Source organism: Belonocnema kinseyi, chromosome 3, assembly GCF_010883055.1.
Source record: "Belonocnema kinseyi isolate 2016_QV_RU_SX_M_011 chromosome 3, B_treatae_v1, whole genome shotgun sequence".
NCBI lineage: Eukaryota > Metazoa > Arthropoda > Insecta > Hymenoptera > Cynipidae > Belonocnema > Belonocnema kinseyi.
The window spans coordinates 126,152,280-126,161,859 of NC_046659.1; the positions used below are offsets into that span (position 1 = coordinate 126,152,280).

Sequence of the window (9,580 nt, forward strand, 5' to 3'; positions counted from 1 at the left end):
TAAAATCAGTTGTAATTTTACTTAAAACTCCAACTTTAGATTGTAATCAGCAGTACATTTACCAATTCATTTGGTGATATCATTACCAATGTCTTTATTAGATACAGTTATTAATTCATTTAGTCAGGTATTCTCACTCATTGAATTAGTAGATTTTTACTAATTAGATAGGATATTTCTTATTTAATATACAATAGAATTAAAGAAAAATAAAAAATTACGTATTTTAGATATACTTTATTCGCGGATGTGAATCGGAAGTCTTTTTAGAAATAATACTGTAATATTATTAAATGATGAGTTTATTTATTTGTTGGATCGAGAATACATTATATTTGTGTATTAGGAAATATCGACATTTACAGTAAATTCTTATCATATAAATTAAAGACTCTAATGACACATTCCCAGGATATCTTGAGATGTCCTTGTGATATCTAATGAATATTGGAATTTCCGCACTTTAGAATATTTATGATTTAATATACAATAGAATTCAAGATAATATAGAAAATATTCCGCTTGTGATATACTTTATTCAATCATACATCGGGACTCTTTTCAGAAAAAAAAGTAATATTGTTAAAGGATGAATTTATGTGTAGGATCGAAACTACGATATTGGTAGGTTAAGATATATCGACATTTACAGGTAATCCTTAGCATATAAATTAAAGATTCTAATGACATATTCTCAGGATATCTTGAGATATCCTTGAGATGTCTAATGAACATTGGAATTTCTGTACTGTAGGATGTTTCTCATTTAATATACAATAGAATTCAACATAATAGAGAAAATATCCCATTTTAGGCATACTTTATTCGGAAATGAATCGGGAGTCTTTTCAGAAGAAATATTGTAACACTATGTTAAATTATAAGTTTCTTCATTTACGGGATCAAAAATACATCATTTGTAAGTTAAGATATATCGACATTTACAGGACATCCTTAGCATATAAATTAGAGACACTAATGAAATATTCTTAGGATATCTTGAGATATGCTTGGAATGTCTCATTCGTGTCTCTAATTTATATGCAAAGGATGTCCTATAAATGTCGATATATCTTAATGCACAAATGATGTATTTTCAATCCTATAAATAAATAAACTCATCGTTTAACAATATGACAGTATTTTTTCAAAAGAGACTCCCGACTCACATGCGAATAAAGTATGTCTAAAACGCGAAATTTTCTTTTTTATATTGAGCTCTATCATTTATTAAATGAGAAATATCTTACAGACAGAAATTCTGATGCTCATTAGATATTCCAAGGATATCTCAAGATATCTTTGGAATATCTCATTAGTGTTCCTAATTTATATGCAAAGGATGTACTGTAAATGTGGATATATATCTTCAATTATAAATGATGTATTTTCAATCCTATAAATAAGTAAACTCATCATTTAATAATGAAAATATTTTTTTCAAAGGTCCACCCAATTTACATCCGAATAAAGTATGTCTAAAACGCGAAATTTTCTACTTTATGTTGAACTCTATTAAATATTTAATAAGAAATATCCTACAGTGCAGAAATTCCTATATTAGTTATATATCGCAAGGAAATTTCAAGATATTCTGAGAATATCTCATTAAGATCTATAATTTATATGTAAAGGATATCATTAGGATAGCTTGAGATATCTATGGAATATCTAAGGAGTGTCCGAATTTCTGCATTTTGGGATATCTCTCTCTCGATATTCCTAGGGTTGCCAGGGATGTACGTTGCATATTCCAGCAAGTAAAAGGGATTTCCCATCGATATTATTTGTGTACGCTGCTGTGATTCGTTGCACATTTTCATGGTACATTGTACATTTTCTCTGATTTTAGCACAGGAGGATCTGAAAAAAGTTGAGTCCTACAGAAAATTCTGTAATAGCAATCAATTCGAGTTTATTACAAATAGTGTTGCCGTTGAGCGAGAAATACCGAGGAACGAGACGAGACGGGACGAGACATGCCTGCTGTCTCGGTATTTCTCGTCTCGTTTTGCCTCGTCTCATTTTTCCACATCTCGTGGCGTCCTCCCTCGTTTCTCGCCTCCGTTTTTCCGACGAATGCGACAGATGTGCACAAGCAGAGAAGACAGCTCGCCGGAGCGTTTTTTTGCCAAGTAATATATTATATAAGTCACTAATAAAGACTCATATAAAGTCATATGATGGATGAGAACACAATTGGTTTTAGAATTCACCCCTTCGAAATTCATGTATGTACACTGTTAAAAATATTTCGAATTCTACAACACTTCTACAAGACTTCTAAAATACAAGTGTAAAGTAAAATTTCAAACATGATATTCGAATGACAAAATTGCAATACATGCATTGTAAATGTTGCATTGTAATGCATTGCAAATACATTGTAAATGCATTGTAAATGCATTTCAATACATTTATTAGAGCGTTTATAAGACGAAAATTGTGCACGAGCTAAATCACAGAATAAATGGAATTCACGAAATTCATGGAAGTGAATGAATTCATCAAATTTATTCAATTCACGAAATTCATGGAATCCACGGAATTCGCAGAATTTAAGGATTTCTTGAAATTAACTGTAATAATAAAGTTCACGGAAATCATGTAACGCCAGAAATTCACCAAATTCATGCAATTCACAGAAATCATAGAAATTAAATAATTCACGAAACTTGGGGAATTTGCGGGATGCATGGATCTCGAGGAATTAGCGCAATTCATGGAATTTAAAGAATTTGTGAAATTCATGGAATCAAGAAATTCAAAGAATTCGTGTATTGCCTGGAATCCACAAAATGCATGCAATTCGCGGAATTCGCGGAATTCGCGGAATTAAAGGAATTCAAAGAATTCATGAAAATGAAGGAATTCACGAAATTTAGGGAGCTTTGCGAAATTCATGGAATCGAAGGAATGCACGGAATCCAAGAAATTCACGAAATTTATGGAATTCAAGAAATTCGTGGGAGTCCTTGAATTCCATACATTTCATGAATTCCGCGATTTTATTGAATTCCATTAATTCATTTAATTTTATAAATTCCTTGAATTTCTTGAATTCACGAATTCCGCAATTTTCTTGAATTTTACGAATTAGTGAAATTTTTTAAATTCCATGAAATCCATGAATTCGCTGATTTCCACGAAATCCATGTATTCCATAAATTCCAGCATTTTCGTGAATTCCATAAACTCCGTGAAGTCCATCAATTCCGTAAACATCTTAAATATTATGAATTCCTTGAATTCTTTGGATTTCGTAAATTCGTTGAATTTGGTGAATTGCGTAAGTTCTGTGAATTCCCTGATTTTCTTGAATTCCGTGAATTCCATTAATTCTGTGAATTTCTTCAATTTCGCAAATTCTGTGGATTCAGTAAATTCCATGAATTCTTTGAATCTCATGAATTCCTTCTACTCCGGGGATTCGGTGAATTCCTTGTATTCTGGGAATTCCTTGTATCCTGGGAATTCATTGTATTCTTGGAATTCCTTGTATTCCGGGAATTCCGTAAATTCCTTGTATTCTGGGAATTCCGTTAGATTCTTTAAATTCCGTGAGTTCTGTGAAATTCAGGAATTCCCTAAATTCCATAAATTCCTTGAATTCTATAAGAATCTGGAGTTTTTTGGAACATTTTAAACAATTTTTAAATCTCAGAGAAATGTTTAGAAATATGTCAAAAAACGTATGAATTCTTTAAAATATTTTTGAAGTCTTTATGAAATCTACTGTATTAATTTGAAAACATGAAAATCTTTGGAATTTTTGTGCAATCCTTTAAATAATTTGAAATCTTTGTAAATTTCTTAAAATATTTTAAAGTATGTACATACAATCTATATGAGATCTTCAAATTTGTGTGAGATGTTTTAGAATTTTTAAACAAATTTGCAAAGCTTTAAAAGATTTGTGAAATTTTTTTAAGTACCTTGAAAACTTTATGAATTTATAAAAACATTTGCACAATAATCGACCCGAAATTTTTGGTATTTGTTTGAAATCAGTGGAATGTTTAAAATATCTTAAAATCTTGTGAACAATTTTGCATTCCTTTTTAAATATTTGAAATGTTTATATAATGCTTTAAATATTTCGAAATATTTGTGCATTTTTTTAAATCTTTCAAAGAATGTAAAAATCTATGTAAGTTCTTGACACTTGTGTGAAATCTTTTGGAATCTTTAAACAAATTTGCGAAATCATTGAAACCTTCGAAAGATTTGCGAAATTTTTTTAAATATCTTGAAAACTCGTACAGTAATCGCCCCGAAAATTTTAGAATTTTTTTGAAATCAGTGGAATATTAGAAATTTCTTAAAATCTTGTAAACAATTTTTCACTCATTTAAAATTTATGAAATGTTTATATAATGCTTTAAATATTTCGAAATCCTTGTGATTTTTTAAAAATCTTTTAAAGTATGTATAATCTGTAATTCTATATACCTGAAAATAAAAAAAAGTTTAGAAGCTCTATAAATAATTTTTTTTAGCATAAAAAAACTTTCTTATGTTCAAAATATACATCCAAGAAAATTAAAAAGATCAGATCGTTATAAGTGAAGAGTTGCTTAATTTTTTACATTAATTCGTCATTCTAACGTATCTGATCTTTTCTATTGTTTTGCAAGTACATTATGAACCTAAAAAAGGTTGTATATGCCGACGAAACCTATTCATAATTATTAGAGTTTCTATATTTCTTTTAATTTTGAAAACTTCATAAAAAAATTAATTTTTTCCATATGAATTAAAATAAAATATCTGAAAATTTTTAAAAATTGACTACATTATGTAGATTATTAAACAAAAGCAACATTCACGACTTTTTCAAAGCCCTGCGATTAAAATTATTTAAATTTTATTCTGACTAAGCCTAGCCTTATAAGATATGTACATTATAAGGTACCCGAAAGAAAAATTGTTAGTGGTTATGCGTTTCCAAATTATAATAATTTCTGTATACATTAATATATAATTATAAAATCGACTGTATGATGATCATATGAGTTTATGAGTCTTATCACTGACTGATTTAATATGCCCTTATTATACATTCACATTTCATACAATTTCAAAAATATATAGTAGTCAAAATGATTCAATTATAAATATCCCAACAAATATACTTTATTTGTGAACCGTAGATATAAGACGCCACAAAATTTAGAAATTCTACTCTGAAAAATAAAAAATTAATTGGCAAAATAAATGTTTCATTGGAACAAAATCACATACTAATACAGTACATTTAAATCTTTGAAAAAATCGAAATATAGCCGCGTTTGATACCAAATTAATCAGTAATCGACAAAAAAGCATAATATATAATCATATTTCGACTTTAGCTATTCATTAAAGAGCGTTAATTAACATTAGAATGTCAAAGTGGCAAAAGAACATTCCGGCAAGCAGTACCCTCCACTAGCGCATATCTGTCGCATTTCCCGGAAAACCGATACGGAATCGAGGAATGAACGAGACGAAAGCGAGCCAGGCTCAACATTTCTCGTCTCGAACGGCATCACTAATTACAAAAAATTGTAACCTCGTCAAAAACAATTTTGTATCAATCAATATCTGAATGACCAAGGTGGACACTTTAAGAACTAACAATTGTCACTGTAAGCTTTTAAGTAAACATGTTCGCGGACATATATCGCATGTTTATCACACATAATAAATTTGATATTATATTAAACTTACCTATTGAACGCAGGAATCCGAGGAACGTAAAAATTAAATCTTCATTTGTTTTTGGCAAACAAAATGAAAGAAAACAGAAATCTTATTTTTCAAGAAGTTCGTAGAAGAACTGACGCGACATGTACACTTTATGTACTAACTTTTATCGCTTCTATCAAATAATGACGGTTTATTTATTCTTTTAAATGAATCGAGTGGAAGAATCCAGACTGTTGAACTAACATTTTTAAATTTTCCTTATTTGCTAAATGTATTACTCATCATAGAATCTTTTGAATCATTAAAAAGTAAAACATGTGTTCAAGGTTGCATGGTGACAGCTGTAAAAAGAAAAAGTAAAATTATTGTCTTTATCTTTTAAGTTGCTATCTCAATCATAAGATGCAAACAAAAATAAAAAACTGAAGTCGCCATTACAAGGCATAATCAAAATTCTACTGATAAACATGTCGCACGCTGATCGCGCCGGATTTCGCGCTTCGCGTTTAATAATGTGTTTACTTCGTGTTAAGCGCTTGGGCTTTGTACTTTCCCCACTTTTGTACTTAGGTATTTTAAAATGAAATCACAGTCAAATCACATTTTTAATTTATTAATTGTGAATTAAAGCTCTCTCGGCTTTAACAAATACATGGTAAAATACCATGGAATTCAAAAGCCTCAAGTTTTCGCTCAATGTTTGATACTTCTCTGGAGTCTTTGAAGAATAATAAAAGTCTTTGTGAAACATTTTAAATCTATCCGAAATGTTTTCGAAATTTTTGCAACCTATGTCAAATCTTTCTGAAATCTTTGGAAACTTTTGCAAAATATTTGCAATATTTCGTAATGTTTGTGAAATTATTTAAATCTTTAGGAAATCATTGAATTCTTTTAAACCTATCCATAATATTTGAAATATTTGGAAAATTATTAGGAAATCATTTAAATCTTTGTTCAATCTTTGAAAGGTATCTTAAGTCTTTGCGAAATATTTGAAAAATTTTTTTAAATATACTGTAATATTTGGGAAATTATCGAAATGTTTGTGAAATATTTGGAACATCATTGAAATCTTAGAAAAACTTTGTAAAATGTTTGTGAATTATTTGAAAATTGTGCGAAATATTTAAAATATTTTTGAAATATTCGGTAACATATGTGAAGTTATTAAAATCTTTGTGAAATCTTGGATAAATGATTAAGGTCTTTGTAAAGTATTTTAAATCTATTCAAAATTTTACAAATCTTTGTGAAATCATTAAAATATTTGTCCAATCTTTGAAATCTATCTAAAAACTTTACGGAATATTTGAAATCTTTAGGAAATTAGTCAAATCTTTATTTTATATTCTTTTAAAATTTTGCGAAATATTAAGAATATTTAAAAAATATTTGTGAAATTATGCAAATCTTTATGAAATCTTCGGAAAATTAATCAAGTATTTGTGATGTCTTTTAAATATAGTCGAAATATTTGGAATCTTTTTGAATTCTTTCAAATATTTTTTCAATTTTTAAAATGTATCTGAAATCTTTGCGAAATATTAGAAATCTTTGTGAAATATTTTTGAAATATTCGATAATATTTGGGAAATTATTGAAATGTTTAAGAAATCATTGAAATCATTGTAATCGTAGGGAAATTTTGGTATACTCTTAGTGAAATCTTTGTGAATTCTTTACAAATTTTGCGTAATGTTTGCAATATTTATTAAATATCCGGTAAAATTTGTGTAAATTAGCAAATAATATTTGCTAATATTTGGTAAATTATTTAAATCTTTATTAAACCTTTAGGAAAACATTTAAATCTTTGTGAAATATATGTGAATTCTTTAAAAATGTTGAAAATTGTTTGTGAAATCTTTCCGAAATAATTGAAGACTGAAATTTTTGGGAAATCGTTCTAATTTTTGTGAAATATTTGTGAAGTGATTGCGAAGTCTTTTTGGAATTTTTTTAAAAGCCTTTGCAAAACATATGAAATATTTTTGAAATATTCGGTAATATTTGTGAAATTATTAAATTCTCTGTGAAATATTTAAGAAATGATTGAAATCTTTGTGGAGTCTTTTAAATCTATTCGTGATCTTTGACATTTTTGTGCATTCACTTAAATCTTCGTTGAATTTTTGAAATATTTCCGAAATCTTTGGAAATTTTGGTATAATATTTGGGAAATTATTGAAACCTTTGGAAAATATTTGTGAAATCTTTGTGAATTCTTTAAAAAATTTGCGAAATAGTTTAAATATTTAAAAAAATATTTGTGAACTTTGTGAACTGTGCAGTCTCTTAAATCTTTCTGAAATCTTTGTGATATAATAAAAGTCTCTGTGAAATTTGCTAAATCCATCCGAAAATTTTCCGAAATATTTGAGATCTTTTTGAAATCTTTATGAAATTTGGGAAAAATTATTGCAGTCTTTGTAAAATCTTTGTAAAATCTTTTAAATCTATCCGAGATCTTTTCGAAACCTATGAAATCTTTGGGTATTGAAATTTGAAATCTTTGTGAAATTCTTGGGAATAATAATTTTATATTTGTAGATATTATTTACTCTTTATTTATTTCCGCTGAAGAGTGTCACAAAGATGTGTGTGACAGAAGTAATTCGTATTCGATTTTCGAAGCTGCGGAAGATGGTTTTTGTTGAGTTGTAAATTGCCTGAGAAATTTCCGAATGCACTTTTATAATTGCCTATGATTATGCTGTTTTAAATTTTACACTTGAAAAGAGTGAGCTGAATAAAGTTGGTCATCTCCTATATTTATCTGAACGCTCTTTCGACCATGACAAGCAAGACCATGACCAGAAAGTAAAATGTTTCTCCTAAAGATTTCCAGTAACATGATGATCTGCATTTCGTATGAAAAAGAAATCGATCATAGGATTGTAGGCTGGTTTATGGTACATTCATAAGGGTACATCTAAGGCGGCGAAATGTCCAAGAAGTCTATGAAAAGTGTAGATTTCCTGCATTGACACCACCAGAAGATTAATTTTCTACCAAACAAGACTACTTTTCAACCGAAAATAGAATAGTGAAATTTTCAGTTAAAGGATTGAGATTCAACAGAAAAAGAAGAATTTTCGAAACCAAAAGTCAATTTTCCAATCAAAGAGATGAATTTTCAACTAAAATTACATACAATCACTAAAAAAATATTTTTCTTTCAAATGAACCGTTGAATTCAAGCAAAGAAGAAGAATTTTAAAACGGAAATGATGAATTTTCAACAACAACAAAAAAATGAATTTTCACTAAAAGTAGTTCAAAGGCCGTAAGAGGAAAAGAATGTTCTGGGTGCCCCTATAAGATAAATTTACCGCAAGTATCAACTAAACAAAATTTTGTTTCCAAAAGTTATAAACAAATTTTGAAAAATCAAATCTTCTCGAAAACCGCTTAACCGATTATAATGGTTAAACCATACATTATAGAGGGTACTAAGGGGGTTCCGAAAAACATTCAAGAACCAATTCTGTTCATGATAAGGAGATAAATAAAAATAAAACATTTTTCAATAATTTTTTTAAAAAGAAGCACTTTTTTAACCTCTACTATTTTTTCCCTATATCATGTTTAAAGAAATAAATGACACTTGTTGGCTTCTCAAATGTATATGCAATTCCATGATAATTGAGAAGGAGGAGCCAACTTAAATTTTAGCTTATGATGCAATAAGTCATATGCATTGGTGTAATAAAAACCAGATGCAACAGCATAATTCGATTCAAAAACACTATATATAGCTAAATACATCCTGTGTTAATAACTTAAGCAAACACATATAAAAAATATATACACACACGGTAAAGAACAATTTACATATATCTCAGCTGGTTTTACGACTTTTGATAAATACCACGCGTATGATAAA

General features: G+C 28.4%; 1 long non-coding RNA gene across 1 annotated transcript in view; it reads right to left on the reverse strand.

Moving 5' to 3' along the window:
• Window positions 1-286: 286 nt before the first annotated feature.
• Window positions 287-9,580, reverse strand: part of LOC117169280 — a 24,018-nt gene continuing 14,724 nt past the window's right edge. Inside the window, exons 2-3 of the long non-coding RNA XR_004466642.1 lie at window positions 5,713-6,032; window positions 287-1,863 (exon numbers count right to left, since the gene is read on the reverse strand). This is a non-coding gene — a long non-coding RNA (uncharacterized LOC117169280). The remainder of the gene's footprint in view (window positions 1,864-5,712; window positions 6,033-9,580) is intronic.